We start from the raw sequence: 20,860 nt of genomic DNA, 5'->3' as shown, positions 1-20,860 counted from the left end.
TGCAACATATTTTATCGTATACAAATTTTGCCACATCCTTTGCAGTGATTTGTTTTACTGCTATAGCCTCTCTACCCATCTAGAGAGATAGTCCACTGCAGTCAAAATATAGCTTTTTCCCCTGCTTGTGATAGGTAACGGGCCTATTGCATCAATTCCCCACTTTTCAAACACATCAAATGCCATAATGGTTTTTCGTAGCTTTGGCTTCAACACTCTCTTCTCAAATGCTTGACACCTATTGCAAGACCTACACGAATAATGAACATCATTGTGCAAACTAGGCCATACATACCCCTCTGGCAAGATCTTATGCAAGGTGATCTTTAGAGCAAAATGGCTGCCACGCACCTTCATGATTCTCTTCCAACACTCTATAAAGCTCCTCCCGCCAAGGTACACGTCTCAACACAAGATCATTCCCTTTCATGTATAAAACATCACCAATCAATTTGTACTTGGATGCTCTATGCACAAAACCATACTTCTTAGACTTTTGAATGTCCTTCAAAATGATTCCTGTTAGCAAAAACTCCTCTTCTTGAGCCAAACTTTCCCGGCCATGATAAAGAGGTAATTTGGTACTCAACACATATAGCTCCCCAATCATTCTTTGAGCTTCTTCATGTGCTTCTCCATTTAGAGCACGTTCAATGTGTCTGATGCTCCATGCTTCAAATTTTTTTAACAGGCCTTTAATTTTGAAGAATCCCATTCTCCGAGCGAGCAAATCCGAGCGAGCACTTAACCGAGCAAACAAATACAAAGACATTGAAAACATTTAGACACATATTTGTTGATGACCAATAGTTTCCAAAGAAAACCCAAAGGATTCATATAGCGAGCAAATCCGAGTGAGCACTAAATTGAGCAAAGACATTGAAAATATTTAGACACATATTTGTTAATGACCAATAGTTTCCAAGGAAATAAATTGGTAGTTTACCGTGCCTCTAACGAGGTAAACCCATATGATTTAGAACTATGTTGTCGTATAAGGTGAAGCCAATATATTCAAAACCATGAACTCTCTTACCACGGTTGTTGGTAGTGAATGCAAAGACAGTGTAGATATTCAAACACATTGCTATTGATGACCTATAATTTTTAAGAAAATATAGTCAAGAGAATACTAAGTAGCTGAACTCACACAATTCCTTACAAGGTAAAGCCAAAAGATGCAAAAATTCTCAACTCCTAGGATAGAAGCTGATAGTAAATCCAAATGCCAACGAAAAACGACCACAATATACTAAATACATGGAAATTTTATGTGTTGGAAGCCTTATATGTTCGACGTATCCCAAAAATTCAAAATTGCAACCTAAAAACACCTAAGATGGTGATTGATAGTTAACGTAAATGCCCACAAAAAACTACTGCAACGACCAAATCTGAGTGAGCACTAAATCGAGCAAAGACATTGAAAACATTTAGACACATATTTGTTGATGACCAATAGTTTCCAAGGAAATAAATTAATAGTTTACCGTGCCTCTTATGAGGTAAACCCATATGATTTAGAACTGTGTTGTCACACAAGTTAAAGCCAATATATTCAAAACCATGAACTCCCTTACCACGATTGTTGGTAAGGAATGCAAAAACAATGTAGACATTTAAACACATTGCTATTGACGACCTGTAATTTTTAACAAAATATAGTCGAGAGCATACTAAGGAATTGAACTGACGCAATTCCTTACAAGGCAAAGCCAAAAGATGCAAAAATTATCAACTCCCAAGATAGAAGCTAGTAGTAAATCCAAATGCCAACAAAAAACGACAAAAATATATTAAATACATGGAAAGTTTATGTGTTCAAAGCCTTACGTTCAACATTTCCCAAAAATTTCAAAATTGCAACCTAAAAACTCCTAGGATGGTGATTGATAGTTAATGTAAATGCCCACAAAAAACTACTGCAACGGTGTGCAGTATATAATTTGAACATCATGTTGTGTAAGTATCCTAAGGACGCACAGCTGCCCTAGTGCCCCCCAGAGCCTAAAAAATTTCTACCTTGGATAAAGCAGCGTGTTGCATGAAATCATGGGCATGTGAGTCTAACCCAAGAATATGAAGAAATACATAGTACATGTGTTTACACGGCACGTATGTCTGATTTTTTTATTCTCTCTTTTGGAAGTCCTCGCATGTGCATCGTGGAAAATCAGAGATTGTCACTGAGTATGTTATCCCCTTTACCTTGGACCCCTCTGTACTGACATAGAAAACATGTGTTTCATTGCACACAATAAGCACTTCTTTCACCAATTTTGCTTCAAGTGTGGTCCCCAAAGCAATCCTTGTATGAAAATCTTTTGTCAGCTTTGATCTCCACTTAACAATCTTCCCATCCCTATACCTAGGACGGAAGGCACTGGGAACACTATTTCTTGATCGCAAACCACTACCTAAATTGGTAGCTTTTGTTGTCAATTGAAGGACAAATCCATTTTCTTGCAAGTGCTCCACCTCAACTGGAAACAATTGTGTTGCCTGCGCTACAAGCCAAACACCTGGTGCTGGCCCTGGAGCCCCTACAATCATTTCATGTATCCACCATGTATGCATGTTATTAAAGTTGAAAAACCACACAAAACCTTCCACTAAACCACCTGGATTTGAACCAGAGGCAGGATACTTTCTGCGTCCCCAAAAGCATGGAGCCGTAGTACCACGTGTGACATCATCATTCCCTTCATTGATGTATCGTGCACATCTAACACTCTGATTATCAACCATCCCAAAGCAAGTCATCTTTCGACCAGGCTCATTTCTTCTTATAGCCCAAAGTGTCTTTGGAACATTAACCTCGTGCCAATATTTTCCAACTCCACAGCTAGTCTCTGGATGCACATCTGGCCCTACAACCGGCTCTGTAACTGTCACAAATTCTGGTCTATGACTCTCTTCATCAAGCAACTCATCTGCATCAACAAATGTTGGTCGCTTCTTCTTAACACTCTTCTCTTGCAAGGGAGATCTATTGATTTCAGGGCTTTGAAAACCCATCTCAGACATTGAAGAGTGTGTCAAGTCAATGAGGGATTTGGAAGCTGACGTTGTTGATGATCGGCCCAAAAATCGCTTTGCAAGATCATCGATCCCAGGACCAGTAGCAGACCTAACACCTTTTAGATAAGCATTGTATTTGACGCTTTGTAGGACTGCCATTGCCATGTCTACACCAACTGCCTCATACAAGCTAATTTTCTCTTTGTAGCCAATAGATGCACGCATGCTTGCATGCTTAACCTCAGACAAGTTTGTTGTGGGCACAAAAATTCCAGACTCATCCTGTGTTACAAATCTACCTCCATAATGTTGTACTCTTACATCCCACCAAGCCATCCAAGTCTCTAAACAAGCCATCTCTCCATCGACAACATGCCTTGCCTTCCAAAATTGGCGTAGATCTTCTTTACAAATGTCTGCTTGATTCTCAGATGGTGCAATCCGCCATTTTCGGCACAAGATTTTGTGATCCTCTTGTGAAGATGGACGGATACATTTCACTGCATGTCGAATCATGGACTGCTCCCAATGAAAGCCACATGATCGTTCTTTGGAAGGAATTTTTGTTTTTGCCTCACCAAAGTAAACAGTCCGAACAACAACCCAATTTGCATTTGCTTCATCTGCCATAAACCCTATGAATTCTGGCTATTCATACCCTTGATCTTGCACCAATTTATTTAACATTTTCCAAAACTCTATTTGAGCAAATTTATTTTCGACAGTGAATTCACAGGTGGCAATTGTCATTAATTCATGCACAAATGGGTCGTAGACATGAGCAGACATTGTTGGCCACCCTTGAACACGGTGCACATGATCAAAGTGAACCCACATTTTCTCTAAAGTTCCTCCTAGATGCATCTTATTCACCAAGTCAACTCCACTCCCTGGACCTATGATCGACATTTTGAACACATGTGGCTGCTCTGAACCTCCAAGCTGTCCAGGAAAAGTACACTATGAATGAAATGATACCTACACCTGCTCTTGAGGTCTAGGACAGCTTCCAAACCTTTTGCACTGAAATGCTTTCACCTCTTGGCAATCTCTAAGCTCCTCTCTATTCTTCGCTTGTTAGATAGAGGAGTAATGGTATCAAGAAGTTCTAAAAACTCTCCATCTTCAATAGTGTCATTTTGGCTAGCAATTTCCATCACTAGCTTATCTATTATCACGTCTTGGGTAGCAGCACGTTCTAATTGCTTGGCAGTTGTGAAAGGATCTTGGTTTGCTTTAGTTTGCAGAAGCGAATCTATCATTTGCTTAGCAGACCTATTCTTTCCCTGAACACAAGGGTGCTTATGCTCTCCCATATGAATAGCACATCGAGTAACTCTTTGCTTATCTTTTGGCAAACAGTAATAAATAACAACAGGACATGTTGCAACACAAAAAGGAATTTGATTGCAATGGACACAAACCACTGTCCCCAACTCAGGTGTCAATATTCCAATGGAAATAACTTTAGAGAGACGACCACGCCATTGTGATTCATTATGAACTCTTGCTCGCAAATAGAAAGGACATGCGTCATTGACACAACGAAGATGACCTGAACACCTACTGAAGCGAATGCACCAGGAAAGCAATCACCACTACAAGTGACATATTCTATCCACAAATGACAATCATGACGTTGCTCCATGCCAACATTTGTATTGTCGTTGCTTGTTGGTGGAAATTCAAATACAACATATCCATCGTATTGAGCAGGAATCTCCTTACATTGAACAATTTCATTAGTCTTCTTCAAAGCAGAATGAAGATTGTTTTTATTGGGCATTGATCAATTTATATCCATGACACTGGTCTGATTCTTTGTGACATCACTTGAACCAATATCCAGAACTATTGGAAAGCTTCACTTCCCGGGGAGCCTTGATGTTCATGAGTGTTTGTTATTCGAACTTTAAAAAACTAGCACACTTCATGATCTAATAAAAAGACCTCTTCACCAAAACCTGACCTCGAGAATTCCATTTTTACATGTTCACCATTCAATGTTAATGGGTGCAGAGTAAACGAACTGGTAAACAAGCCAAAACCTTCTCTCACTAACTGCAAAGGTAAATCATAGAATCTGTTTCAAAGAAGTAACAAAAGTTTCTGACCACGAACTGGACCATAGATAGTAATCTGACGACCCATTGTAGCTGCAATCCACTAGAATGACACAACAGATTTCAAATATGACATTTCCCTTTTTAACAAATCTAAATATGTTTTTTAATGTTTACAAAAATAAATAAAAATGATTTAATATAAACTTTTTTGCAACAAAAACGTTTCATGATTCTCATTCTCATGCAAATGGTTATTCCATATCCTGCTGCCATAAATGCAGAATCGCACGTTGCAAATGATTATTCCATATCCTGCCCGCAATTCAAGACACATTAGTGACGATTTTCTTTTCAACATATTTTCAAAAAAATATATACAATTAGATTTAATATAAACTTTTTAAAAATCAGCAGCGTGAACATTTAATGATTGAAAATTATTAAAATTTAAAATCATTAATGCACCAACAAATGTCGTTCAAGACAAATAACTACTCCACCAACTCAAAATCACTACTTCACTCTTTTGGTTTATTCTAACGAGATCTCTGGTTTTTCTGGGAAAGCTTGATGTGAGCGCACATTAACATGCAGTTCTGGAAGCAGCTCTCAAATCTGCAGCAGAGCGCACGCACTTTGTTAACGTGTAGTCTAAACATGCATGTTAACGTGCAGTCTTTCGGAGTAGGTCTTTGGGCGCAAAGTGGTGCAGGTCTCGATTGGAGCAGTTCTCAAAAAACAAAAGCTAAGCTATGTGCACGTTAATGTGGGGTCTTTGGGAGCAGGTCTTTGGGCGCAAAGTGGTGCAGGTTTCGATCGGAGAAGTTCTCAAAAAACAAAAGCTAAGCTATGCGCACGTTAACATGGGGTCTTTGGGAGCAGGTCTTTGGGTTTAAAAAACCAAAGCTTAGCAGAAAAAACCAAAGCTTACCAGTGAGCGCACGTTAACGTGCGGTCTTTGGGAGCAATTCAAATCGGCGCAGTTCATGGCAGGCTCAAATCGACGCAGTTCGCGCAGGTCTCGGCCGTTCTCAAATCAGGGTTGGTGGTCTTGGCAAATCATCAAATCGGAAAATCATCAAATCAGGGCAGGTCTTGGCAGTTCTCGGCGGTTCTCGACAGTTCTCGGAAGCATGGATAGGAGTTCTCTGTAGTGGAGAGCCTTGTTAGTATACTCTGCACATCAGCAAGGCCCTACGGAGTCCCAACTTTGGCTCGACAACCCATTGTTTCAAATCTGTGAGTTCGTACAGTTTTGTATAATGTGTATTGCAACTTAGATTCAATAGTATTTTCAAGGTAAGATGCCAAATTTCCTGCGCTTTCCCCCCATTGTTGAAGCTTAAGTCTAGTACAACACCCTCACAGATAGAGGTGGTGACTTTGAGCCCCTGCATCACCGTTGGATTAACTACACACCAAACTGAGTAAAAACCAAAATACATCTCCCTCTGTCACCGTACTTTAGCCCGACCTACATCACCGTTGGACCAAAATACATCTTCCTCTCTTAAGAGTTAAGATACAAAATCAGCCTATCATCAGCTTTATATTGAGCTGTACAGTGTATGCTATCAATGTAAATGAGACAGTATAAGAGGTATTTTTCTATGTATACAATCACATGTATTCTCCAAACTGAGACACAATTTCTTAGAGGTGTTTAACCCTCCAGGCCCACCCTCTTGTCAGCCCGTTGTCAATGGTTCTGATGTCCTTGCAATGGAGATGTGTAACACACCGTAATAATCCTCAGTTTTCTGAGAACATAATTACATGATGAAGGATAATGCATGCCCTTTCCACTTCTCATCATCCTAGTCCTATGCCCGAACCATCCTAGGTGAGTCAACTTGCGGAGGATTATACCCATTACTACATAGCTTGTATCCTTAAGCTGCTCCCACCGTAACTCTCATAGTGGTCATGAAAATTCCCCTTTGCAGTATGTGCAGCATCAGCCGGCATTGGATGTCACAAAATCTTTCATTCTCTTGGAGTGTTGACCCCCTCTAAGACAAGGTATTGATAAGTTCATGCACAAGAATGTCTCAAAAGTGCCTACTTCATTTTCACACATCTAGACAGGCATTGACAAATCATGCACCATCGAACTTGCTCATGAGCTCTTCAACAAATTGGTTTGATAAGGTTCTGCAAGGTTTTACTTATCATGGAGTATACCTACTGCATAGGTTACAAGTGATTGCCTAATTAGATCTTGTGTAGCCCCAATAGCAGTTTCCTTGGAATCCTAAGGCCATCGCTACTTCAAAGCCTTCTTTAAAGGTGTGAATGCAAACGCCTAATTTCATTGCCTGCAAAATGTAACTACCACGACTTGGCACAACACAACAGACAATGATCAATGCACACTGCAGGTAGATTGGAACAATACACACTTGAGCGATCTTCAAAGGATCTTCATGAGATCCTTGTCGATGCCCTGCCCTGTGGCATCTCCTTCAATATTTTTTTGTGTATTTGATAATGTAGAGTGTGACCAACACAAAGTGCATTTGGCACAAAAAGCTCCTACTTTATGTACTGTCTCTTGCTTGGCACAAAAAGCTCCTATGTTCTCCTGTTCCAAACTCACATCAACTTCGTCAAAAGCAGGCGTTATTGAGTGTGCGGTCTCTTGAGGCTTTCAAAATGTGGTTATGAGTCTGAGTTGCACATGCAGGTGAGAGTTAGAGCATCTGTCATCCGAGCATCAACGCAAAGCTTGCATCTCCATGCCAACGTCACCAAAAAATCGGAGAGGAGCAATGGCAGGATGTAAAGGACGCCCTCCTGTTATGTACATTTTCTCACCATTTATTTTGATATCATTATTATACATGTAGAGGTGCCCGTCGATGTGCATGCCGAAAAGAAAATTGTATAGAAAATAATGTATATATTTTTACAAAAGCAAATTGCTTCTAGAACTACCCGTTGACGAGAATGTTTCTAGCTTGCTAAATTTTATTTAGTGTCTAAAGACCTGCATGTTAGCGTGAATGCCTAGAGACGATGTTTACATATGAAAAAAAGTTTTTAAGTCATCCAAGCTTGCTAAATTTCAGATTAATTAAAATGTCAATTAGTGTCTAAAAACCTGCATCTTAACATGCATGTTTAGAGAAAAGTGATTGATGTTTCAAAAGAGATTATTTTTGTTTTTTATTTTCAATATTAAGAAACCCTCATGTGAGGTGTCCATTGGATTATTATATTTTTTGAAATTTTGTTCCACATTCAAAGGGGGTGTTGTCCAAATATTTTCAAAGATTGATTATGTATTTTATTGAAGGGCAACTTAAAGACCTACATGTCAACGTGCATGTTTAAAACCAATGTTTTTATGCACAAAAGAGGTTCTAGTCATACATGTTACATGTTAGCGTGCATCTTTTCAAGCAATGTTTTGTTGGAGATAGTATTTATTTTTTGTTTTCAATCGTTATCTTTGTCTCCTCCAATGAACTATGTAAAGATTTTATCTCCTCCAATGGACTATGTAAAGATTAAATTTTGTTTGAAACATTGCTTATAGAGATGCATGTTAACATTCATGTTTAAAGGCAATGTTTTCATTGTTAACGTTCACGTTTAGAGGCAAGTTTTCATTGCTTATAGACATGCATGTTAAAGTTCATGTTTAGAGGCAATGTACAATTTTTTTGAGATGTTGATTGTGTAATTTATTTGTAGTCCATCTCGTGGAAGATTAAAGAAAAATCTACATAATGAAAAGTCTACACAACCACTTGAAAGTAGTGAACAGCTGTCATCAGTGTCGGTAACAGAAAGCTGAGAGTGTCATGGCATTGAAGAGGAAGAGATTCACTTTGTGGATGTTGACCAAGGGTCTATGCACGAAATTGATGACACATTGGCTCTTGAAGAAAATGAACTTCAAATTATCCGTTGGGAAATGCGAGATGAGGTAACTGCAGCTGTAGAGATTGACGAGGAGCAAAATATTTTTATGCATAGAGGTGCTGATGTACTTCAGACCACACGTATGTTCAGTTGCTTCGATTGTCCTCCTATACCATTGTGTAGGTTGATTCCATATGCTAGAGTCAGAGGTTTAAGAGATGATTTAGTTGGATTAAAAACTGCTTTGGCAAGGGAAGGATATATGCAAGAAAAGGGAGCTTTCATTGTTTCACTTTGGACATTTAAGAGAGAGCAAACCATTGCTACAGGTAAGTTGAAGCTTCTTAAATTTGTTAAGTGAATTTGTATTTTAAAAATTCTTTTTGAATCCACTTATTTTGGTTTCTTGTTTTGAAGATGACATCAAGGAAAAGTGGGATCCTCTTTTGATAGAAATCAATGAGGAGTATGAGTTGGAGCTCAAAAGCCAACCAAGGTTTGCAAATCTGTCAGACCGCATGTTTTATGTTTGGGAGGGCAACCATCGCACACTTGCATGGACTGGATCTATCAAAGAGAAGTTTTCCACCTCAAAGGAGAGACATTGTAGGGTCCTTTGTACTATCATAGATCCCACCAAGGTTCCTGAGATTGCATTGCTAAGTAGCTTGCAACGAATGAATGTGTGAGTATCTACTAAAGCATATATCTTGTTGTTGAATACTTTATTATGGAAACAAATCAATATGGGTTTTTGCAGTATGAACATGCATGCTTTGGTGGCCACTCACATACGGGATGAGATTGTGAACACCAATCACATATGTGCAGCTGAACATGAAAGCTACCTAAAAACTCTCCCCGTCAAAGACCAGAAACTAATTGCATCTGTGCGAAGAAAGTATGCTAAAGGTGCAGAACCTTGGTATCCACTCACACGACCCTACCTTGGCATGCTAGTTTATGATGTGAGTTTTGTTTTTTTTTTGCTTGCAAATTATTTTTAAGTCATTTGAATAACTCTTAGAAAAATTGATTTCTTTTTTAGATTCAAATAACTAAAGAGAAAGAGTCTAGATTGACTCAACTCAAGCAAGGAATGCCTGTAGAGGATGTGAAGAAGGAGGAGAAGAGCATTCATCGTGAGATAATACATAAATATCAAGAACGCATTGGAAAGGTACACTTCACCAAATAATCAAGCAATAGTCATTGTGTTGATTGTTGTTATGGATGTGAAGTAAAACTTCATGCTCTTTGTATTGTGTTGTAGCGCTTGGATATTTTGGATCCCAATCTTGGGACAGACTGGTTGGCAAAGATTATGTCACTCAAATGGGGACATGACAGCTGGGCAACTTTAGAGAAGCTAAACTTGATTGCACTCCATGATGCCCCTATGCAGAATAGAATCCAATGGGTTTCATTACTCGAGTCTAATAGGATCACAAGGACTGCTTTTGGTTTGAAGAAGGGAGATAATTTTTTTCGACAGTGAGTATGATTTACTAGTTATTTAATGTTTGGCTTGATTTTTCTAAGAAATAATATTTGTTGTGGTGTTTTGCTTTTTTTAAATTTGTAGTTGGCTGCGTAGAGAGGGCTACCTTGCTCGTGTCTATGAGAGAGCAACACAACTTGTTTTGGACAATTCAAATGTGCCAGGAGGGGCACCATTGCCACATGAATGCACATTGGGGTTCTACTTTGATGAAATTAAGTTTGAAGCTAGGCCTTTTCTCTATTCTTTGGAGGTTTCTTTGGAGGCCAAAAGCAAAGATGTAGAGAAACAAGGACTCAAGAAAGTTGATACTTTTCGAATGGCAGCTCAATGATTGGCTTACAGGTTTGTAACAATTTTGATCTTGCTTTGTATGTCACTATCGAGTCATGTGTTCAATGTTTTTGTTTCTTGTTAGGTTTTTGTCACATTTGGTTTCAAAGGGGATCTTGCCAACTCTCCCATTTGTGGTGAGACAGTGGGCACAGACTGCGTAAAGGACACATATATGTACCCCCCTAGCATGCCCACTTTGACAACATGGGAGAGAGATACATGTCCATGGTGGTTAGATATGGTGCAGGGTCACATCCTTGAGAGAGAAAGAGCTTTGAGAAACCATGCTTAGGGATGCAGTAGCAGAGGCTAGACAATCACCACCTGCTACTTCAGAGGCGAGACAACCATGTATGCTTATGTCATTCTTTAACTTTTATGTTTTCATGCTGTTGATTCTTGTAGGTTCAAAAATTGTTGTATATGTCTTTTAAGGTGTCCACTTGTCTAGTGAGAGGATGGAGACCGTGGTTGATACCACTATTGTGAAAGATGTTCTAGAGCACGGTAAGTGTTGGAATTTTTATTGTCGACTTTTATTAATACTTTGTGAAAAAGTTCACATATCATAAATATGTTGTCACAGACTCCTCGGGCCTGATTGTTGTTAGGAGGAGCATACAATTTGTCTATGTTTTGGAGTCTCCTTTGTGTTACCCAATGCTTCTTGTTGATACACGATGTATTGCTATTGTTGGCGATTACATTCTATTGCTTCAAACTATAGAGAGGGTACTCGCAATGCATCGTGGAATCTTGTGCATCAACATGTGTCTCGAGTTCGCTCAAGCGGTGTGCCATACACTCCTGGGGGAAAGTCTATTTCGTGGGCCGGAGATTTTGTCTTCTTGGATCTTCCTTCTGGTGGATTGCATATTGGTTATTCTTCTCCATCTCGTTGGGATATTTGCACTGAGGAGCATGTACGATCAGCTATCCATTTGAATTTTTCTACACTTGCAGATTCTGGATGGCTGCTCATTATGGCTTCTACTACAGGTATTTGTGTTGTGTTTGATTACTTGCATTAATATTATTTCATAATATCGATAGTTTTTTCTTACAAGAACCTATGAATAGAAGAGGTTATTGGATGGGTGGAGAGGTTCTGTCGTGCTTCAGAGATGGTGGTACATCGTCGCATTATAGTGCTCCATCATAGTTCATATGGATATGTTGAGAGTTTATCTGGTCGAATTCAGGTATTGTTTTCACTTCAGTATTGTATAGTTTTGTTGAGGCTCTTTCTTCAATGTTGTGGTTTTGTAATTTGATTTGCAGTGCGAGTGCTCTATGCTACTTATGGTACACAGGATTGGGATGCAGCCAACATGCTTTGTGGCTGAGAGCACCATTATGTTCTCTCGCTTGGGTCTCCAGCCTTCAGATTCTTTCATGACACACCATTTTCCGGAGCCTTCCTTAGCTAGATCAGGATCAGGGATGCCTTGGCGGGGTGAGATGCAGCGGAGCCAGGCTTTTGTTGCAGCTTTTTTTGAGCTGCTTTGTCGACGTGGAGGTATTTGTTTGGAGCTTGGGTGTGGTACAGCTCCCGTTTTGGCTGCATGCTTATCATCTGAATGAGCATGTGCTGCGCTTGACACCGATGAGTCTCTTATTAGAGACTATGTGGTTCCCTTGCTTTGCCCTAAGAAGCAAAGCCGAGAGGAGGCATCTACCTCTCTAGATGTTGAGGATGAGGGTGACATGCCATCGCGTGTCGACCCTTATGATGACTAGCGAGACTTCACGCCTACTATGACATTGACATTACTTTTGTGTTTTTGATCTTTATGTTGTGTTTCACTTTTTGGCATTTATGTATCTTGCATAAGAATTACGTCTAATGTTATTAGATCCATAGATTAAATTTTGATTACATGCATAATAACTACATATAATTTTGTTTGTTTGTGGAAGTGCATTGCCGATTTATGCAGAGGCAGCGGCTCAAAGAATGGCGAAGGAATTGAGATATCACTTTCATATCTGTGAAACACGTCATAAACTCAATGTTTTCATTGATGACGAATGCGACTCTTCATAGAGTCTAAGAATTATTAGCGAGTGATTATGATGTAGAGTGTAAGTATTGACAAATGGACATATCATTCCTTCTATGATTTTGAAAGTGAATATTTTGAAATCCTCATGTGAGGTGTCCATTGGACCATGGTTAGTTTGAAATTTTCTTCGGTTTACAAAGGAAGCTCTGTCCAATTTTTTATATGAAAGGCTCTTGTATTAATGATTTGACAACATAATTTGTATTATGGATAATACATAACATTGTGAATTGATGAGACGAATGTGACTCCTTCAAGAATCTAGAGAATTGTTGGCAAGTGTTTGTGATGTAGGGTTTAGTTATTAACAAATAAGATAGTGTTTGTGAAAATGTAGCTTATTGAGTTCATTTTCTTGTATGATGATTCACTTCCCTATTTTGTTTGCTCTGTGTTTTGGGTCTTTATATTATGTTTCACTTTTTGGCATTTATGTATCTTGCGAAAGAATTACGTTTAGTGTTATTAATGAGATCCATAAATTGAATTTTGAGTGCATGCATATTGACTACATTCACTTTTGCTTGTTTGTGGAAGTGCATTGCCGATCTTTATATTATGTTTCACTTTTTGGCATTTATGTATCTTGCGAAAGAATTACGTTTAATGTTATTAATGAGATCCATAAATTGAATTTTGAGTGCATGCATATTGACTACATTCACTTTTGCTTGTTTGTGGAAGTGCATTGCCGATCTATGTAGAGGCAGCGGCTCAAAGGATGGTGAAGCAATTGCGATTACGACTTTCATATCTGTGAAACGCGTCATAAACGCAATGTTTTCATTAATGACGTATGCGACTCTTCATAGAGTCTAGAATTATTATCGAGTGCTTATGATCTAGAGTTTAAGTATTAACAAATGGGATAGTGTTTGTAATACTATAACTTGTTGAGTTCATTTTCATGTATTATGATTCACTTCCTTAATTTGTTTGCTCAGATTTGTGTTCGCTCGGAAAATGTCGCTCGGGGTATGGTAAGACTCTTTAATTTTGAAATACATTTCCTTCAATGAGGTGTTCTTGCTTTTCCACACACCCAAAACTTGCTTCACAACTAACAAGGCATCACCTTTTATGCTCAACCTTCTTATCCCATGCTTCAAAAAAATGTGTAATCTGGCTTCCAACATAGCATATTCAGCCTCATTGTTACTATGAGCATCCAATTTGAACCCTCTCTTGCATACTCGCTTCCCCTCCCTATCATAAAGTGTTATACCCCCTGAAGCTGCATCATGGCTCTTTCTGTATGAGAAATCAAAGAAGAACACATGTGCATTGCTGATTTGTGGCACTTCTTCAACTACCCTTTTCACCACCTCTCCCTTGACAAGGAGGGGATTCTCCTTGTAAGACAACAAATCAGCTAGGGTAGCTCTTGTACTCTCTTCCACTAAAAACGAGAACTCAAACTCTTGCAGCTCAATTACCCATTTCTTGACCACACTTGACATGCTAGTGCTATTAATTAAATGTGGCAAAAAAGAATAACGCGTTAAGAAAACGAAAGGTCGTGGTAGCAAGTGATGACAAAATCGCCGACAAGCAAATATCACACTGGCCATCACTAGCTCTACTTCTTCGAATTGTCTCTCTGCTACCAAATTCACTCGGTTTGCACAATACAGTGGCCTCATATAATGGCTATTCTTCTTCTTTTGCAATAGCATGGCTCCAATGGCATCATACCCTACTGATGGATTTCATAAATCGCTTGCTCCCATCAGGAGCCTGCATGGCTGAAAACCCCCCTAACACCTCTTGAAACACTTTTTCACACTTGTCATCCCATTGCAATGGATCATGCTTTCCCACTAGTTGTAATGGATAAAGGAGTTGTGACGACAATGGAATAAACCACGCCATGTACTTCACTTTGTGTATAAAGGTTGCCAATTACTTTGTACTCGTAGGTGATGGAAGAAGAATAATAGACTTAACCTTGTCTGGATCAACCTCAATGCCATTTTTTGACACCATATGGCCCAATAAATTCACCCTTGGCTATGCTAGATGACATTTCTTTGGATTTAGTTGTCCTCCACATTCATCATATTGAGCCAATACCATATATAGCTTCTCATGGTGTTCAACCCTACTGATGTAGACACAGAAGTCGTCCATAAAAGCTTTAACACAACTACCAATGAATGGTGCCAATACCCAATTTTCTCTCTCTTGATAGAAAGATGGTCCATTTGACAACCCAAATGGCAATATCGTGTAGCAATAACAACCCCATGGCCTAATGAAAGTTGTCTTTGTTCGGTATTTAAGAGCAATCTTCAATTAAAAATAGCCTAAAAAACCATCACACACACTGTACCTCTCATAACTTGCCATTGAATCCAATATCAGATCAATGAATGGAAGAGGATATGGGTTCTTCTTAGTGGCTACATTTAAGGTTTTAAAATCTACACAAATCCTCTACTTCACATCCATCTTTGGGCTAACTACTATTGGAATCACCCATTCTGTGGTTTCCACTTGGACTATGAACCCTGCCTTCAACAACTTGTCCACCTCTGCCTGCAAGGATTCCATCTGCTCTTGACCCATCCTTCTTAGCCTTTGTTGCACTAGCTTAGCACCTTCTTTCAGCTCTATATGCATCTCTTCTCTTTTGAACCCTCTAACCTCTTCATATGAAGTAATGAAAAAAGGATATGGGTTCTTCTTAGTGGCTACATTTAAGGGTTTAAAATCTACACAAATCCTCCACTTTACATCCGTCTTTGGGCTGACTACTATTGGAATCACCCATTTTGTGGTTTCCACTAGGACTATGAACCCTACCTTCAAGAACTTGTCCACCTCTTCCCGCAAGGCTTCCATCTGCTCTTGACCCATCCTTCTTAGCCTTTGCTGCACTGGCTTAGCACCTTCTTTCAGGTCTATATGCATCTCTTCTCTTTTGAACCCTCTAATCTCTTCATATGAAGAATAATAGACTTAACCTTGTCTGGATCAACCTCAATGCCATTTTTTGACACCATATGCCCCAATAAATTCACCCTTGGCTATGCTAGATGACATTTCTTTGGATTTAGTTGTCCTCCACATTCATCATATCGAGCCAATACCATCTGTAGCTTCTCATGGTGCTCAACCCTACTACTGTAGACATAGAAGTCGTCCATAAAATCTTTAACACAACTACCAGTGAATGGTGACTATACCCATTTTTCTCTCTCTTGATAGAAAGATGGTCCATTTGACAACCCAAATGGAAATATCGTGTAGCAATAACAACCCCATCACCTAATGAAAGTTGTCTTTGTTCGGTATTTAAGAGGAATCTTCAATTAAAAATAGCCTGAAAAACCATCACACACACTATACCTCTCATAACTTGCCATTGAATCCAATATCAGATCAATGAATGGAAGAGGATATGGGTTCTTCTTAGTGGCTACATTTAAGGTTTTAAAATCTACACAAATCCTCTACTTTGCATCCATCTTTGGGCTAACTACTATTGAAATCACCCATTCTGTGGTTTCAACTAGGACTATGAACCCGGCCTTCAACAACTTGTCCAACTCGGCCCGCAAGGCTTCCATCTGCTCTTGACCCATCCTTCTTAGCCTTATATGAAACTCTTCTCTTTTGAACCCTCTAATCTCTTCATATGAAGTAATGAACAAAGGATATGGGTTCTTCTTAGTGGCTACATTTAAGGTTTTAAAATCTACACAAATCCTCCACTTTACATCCGTCTTTGGGCTCTGACTACTATTGGAATCACCCATTTTGTGGTTTCCACTAGGACTACGAACCCTGCCTTCAACAACTTGTCCACCTCTTCCCGCAAGGCTTACATCTGCTCTTGACCCATCCTTCTTAGCCTTTGCTGCACTCGCTTAGCACCTTCTTTCAGGTCTATATGCATCTCTTCTTTTTTGAACCCTCTAATCTCTTCATATGAAGAATAATAGACTTAACCTTGTCTGGATCAACGTCAATGCCATTTTTTGACACCATATGCCCCAATAACTTCACCCTTGGCTATGCTAGATGACATTTATTTGGATTTAGTTGTCCTCCACATTCATCATGTTGAGCCAATACCATCTGTAGCTTCTCATGGTGCTCAACCCTACTACTGTAGACACAAAAGTCGTCCATTAAATCTTTAACACAACTACCAATGAATGGTGACAATACCCAATTTTCCCTCTCTTGATAGAAAGATGGTCCATTTGACAACCCAAATGGAAATATTGTGTAGCAATAACAACCCCATCGCCTAATGAAAGTTGTCTTTGTTCGGTCTTTAAGAGCAACCTTCAATTGAAAATAGCCTGAAAAACCATCACACACACTATACCTCTCATAACTTTCCATTGAATCCAATATCAGATCAATGAATGGAAGAGGATATGGGTTCTTCTTAGTGGCTACATTTAAGGGTTTAAAATCTACACAAATCCTCCACTTTACATCCGTCTTTGGGCTGACTACTTTTGGAATCACCCATTTTGTGGTTTCCACTAGGACTATGAACCCTGCCTTCAACAACTTGTCCACCTCTTCCCGCAAGGCTTCCATCTGCTCTTGACCCATCCTTCTTAGCCTTTGCTGCACTGGCTTAGTACATTCTTTCAGCTCTATATGCATCTCTTCTCTTTTGAACCCTCTAATCTCTTTATATGAAGTAATGAACAAATCAGGAAAGCTAGCCAGCATGTGCAAATATATCTCCTTCTCCTTAGCTGAGAGGTCTGGACCACTAATCATTTGTGTCATCAATTCCTTCTTCTTTGACAATTCAACCTTGGTTTGCATCAGCCCTTCAATCACTTCATAAGGCCCTTTATTGTCATCTTCAATCTCATTTTCAAATGCAACTAAGCTAGACTCATGGGTTTCTTTGTCCATCAGAAGAAATGCAACATCAACATCCTCATCACTGCTCTGCTGGTAGTACTGTCACTGTCTTCGTAAGTCACAGTGGAATAGTCTTTATCACTAGACGCATCCTCATCTTCATAAAGTGATTCCAATAGTTTCCTTATGTCCATATTATATAGCTTCTTGGCACCTATCTTTCCATAGAGGCTAATCGTACCACGTCTGCAATCTTGAACAACTCTCACTTCACGTAACCATGGTCTACCTAGTGTAATAGGATATGCTCCCAACCCTGCTGGCATCGCATGGAAATCAACCACCACCTTTGCATCATACACCTCCACTTCTAAGCTCTTTACAACACCCAAACATTTTACTTTTTGATGGTTTGCCAATCTGATCCGAAAGCATGACACCCATTGTAAGACCCATCCTCTCAACGCATGAGTGTTTTATGACACATATTTGGGCTCCACCATCCACATAACCTTGTCCTATATTTTTTCTTTTGTGCCACACATCTACTATTGGACAAATGTCTGGTAGCTCATCCATCGCCAACACCTTTAATGAACCTCTCTCTTGTTCTTTCTCCATTGGATTAACCATCCTCTTCCACTCTCGGTTTAGCTAAGGCACCATCTCTATCAGCTACCCAAAAGTAACATTTGCTTGTCTGCTTGTCAAATCCTCCTTCAAGTCATAGCTTAATTGCCCATCCCCTAGTGGAAAATCCAAAACATGAAACTTGCAACGAGCCCTTCTTTTCCTCTTGGCCTTGACATCCTTGTCTTCATGGCTCTTTCCCTTATTCTTACTAGGACCTGGGGCATTTCTTCCCTCCTTATCCAGTGTGGTCCTCTTCCCAACAGGCATCACTAATGTATCCTCCAGCTTTTTTTCCTTCTCTAAGGTGACCACACTTATCACTTTTTTCTTTCCCTTTTTCTCTTGGGTTAATCCACTGGTTTCTTCTTCTTCCTTAATTTCAATGCCATATTCATTTGACCTAGTTAGCACCTGCCTTGGCAATGGATACATGTCTCCCCCCATCCTTGGTGGCTTATCACATTGCGGGCTGATGTGGCCCAACTCTCCGCAGTTATAACACGTGGGCGTCTGCCTCTAGAACCTACCATTTCTTTGTCCAACTCCATTCCTGGGTTTTTCTTCATCTCCTGGCTGATCTGAAAACCTCCCCTGACCTCGATTATTTCCCACATTACCTAGCATGTCTAGGTTGAGATTCTTCCTTAAATCGACCACTTGCCTCATGTCTTGCATTAGCCTAGATCATCTTGCACTGCTGTAGTGACTACCAATGGCATAACCTGAGGAGTAATAGAAACCACTAGTGGATGATGAACCCCTGGCATGTGACCTTGCAAAGAATCCATAGGCTAAAAATCATACTTCTTGGGCAAAAACTCACTTCCTAGTTGACTCATTCTTCTCAGCTTCCACTCTTTGTTCCTCGCTACCTCTAGTGCATCTTCATATGTCCTAGGCTTCTTTAGCTCCACTCTCTAATGTATATTCTCCCAAAGACCAACCAGCCAATAACCTGTCCTTCTTCATCATGTCAGGTGGGGGTACCTGTGGTTCTAAGGACTTGCACATCCTCTCCCATGCCATTGAAAACTTTCGTATGTTGTGGGACGCATGTCTAACCTCACCATCCTATCTTATTGCAGTATAAGCGAGAACCACGATTAATTTGTCGAACCATGGGATGAAGTTGACTCGACTAGTGCATAGAGGCTACAAGAGGTTGTCAATATCTCGGAAAAAAACTAACAACTTGCATCTAACTCAAGCTACACTCAAGTGAGTGAAATCACCAAAGGCCAATCGCTCAACGATAAGCAAATCACATCCCTTACAGCATCAAATGACATCCAAACGTAACGAAACTTCTAGGAGAAGTTTACAAGACCTAAGCACACATGCCTATGGCATCAAACCACACTTTGGTCAAGTTCCAAAATCACGATTAATAACAGCAGTGGATTTTTTACCTAGTCATTTTTGACCCAGAATGCATCTAAATGCTTAGCAATGATGCCCCAATACCCCGCCTATGCTTAGTTTTTTATTTGAACATGTAAATTCCTATTTATGATGAAATTAGGCCGCGGGTCGCGGGTCAACGACGCCAAGCTACGAAATACTATGAATGGCTTACATCAATGTGTAGAGCTCTTACCTACGGTTGCAATGCAACAAATGCAATCACAATGTGACAACCGGAGAGGGAGTAAAAATCGCGAGAAGGAGAGAAGTGAGCGCCATTATATCACGCTGTGTATTTCTTATCCAAAAACTTATAATAAACTTACAAAAATTGGCTTTTATACCTTAGCTAAGGTTTTTGGGTGGTCAAAACTAATAATCTGGAGTTCTACAGAAGCTGGGTGACGACTGGCTAATACAATCTGGAAGTTTGTAGCCCCGTCTCATTAATTACAAAGTTTATCCGAGAAAATAGGAGTAACAATATTCCCGATTTATCAAAATAATAATTGTTTTACAAAGAGAACTACGAAAAATGGTGTATTTGTTAGCTTGCTGCTAACATCTCCCCCCCCCCCCCCCCCCCCCCCCCCCCCCCGCCTGTGTCGTCCCTTGACACAACTTTATGGGCTGAAGTAGTCTTCGGGTTGACGGCGGGCAAGGCGGTCTTTAAGCGCGTCCAGAGCTTTCTAGTATTTGATTCTTCGTTCTTTGTCGAGCACTTGCAGAAATTGCATGGTGACTTGATTCTTTAGCTCCATCGCTGAGTAGCCTACAAACATGGATGTTAGGTTGCTTATCACCGATGCAAATATATTCATTCTTTAGGTGAGGAATCCTATGTAGAATGCTTAATCAAAGGATCGCATATTACGCGATGGCAAGAACATGCATCTGGCATATAATCCGTAAAGGACCTCCTCTGAAGTTTGCCCACCCAGATCATAGCATAGGCCTTTGTTTCCTTCCAAGAATGATAGCCATGGGGCTCATGTTTACTCAGGCTCATTAAAAACTTGTATACATGTGAGTAGAATCCTGCAAATCCTATATAACATTGCACAGGAGAGATCTGGCAGACTCTTGAAGAAAGACATGGTGCCCGTTAGGGTTAGCACCATGTA

The 20,860-nt window shown here is 39.8% G+C and overlaps 1 pseudogene; it reads left to right on the top strand.

The window, feature by feature from the left end:
* The first annotated feature begins 7,858 nt into the window (after nt 1-7,858).
* LOC147449172 (uncharacterized) lies at nt 7,859-12,841 on the top strand (annotated as a pseudogene).
* Nucleotides 12,842-20,860: the final 8,019 nt, after the last annotated feature.

This window comes from Adiantum capillus-veneris, chromosome 10 (assembly GCF_014529385.1).
Source record: "Adiantum capillus-veneris isolate H3 chromosome 10, ASM1452938v2, whole genome shotgun sequence".
Taxonomy (NCBI): domain Eukaryota; kingdom Viridiplantae; phylum Streptophyta; class Polypodiopsida; order Polypodiales; family Pteridaceae; genus Adiantum; species Adiantum capillus-veneris.
The sequence above is the reverse complement of the archived record's forward strand: the minus strand, read 5'-3'. Positions and strand labels throughout refer to the sequence as shown.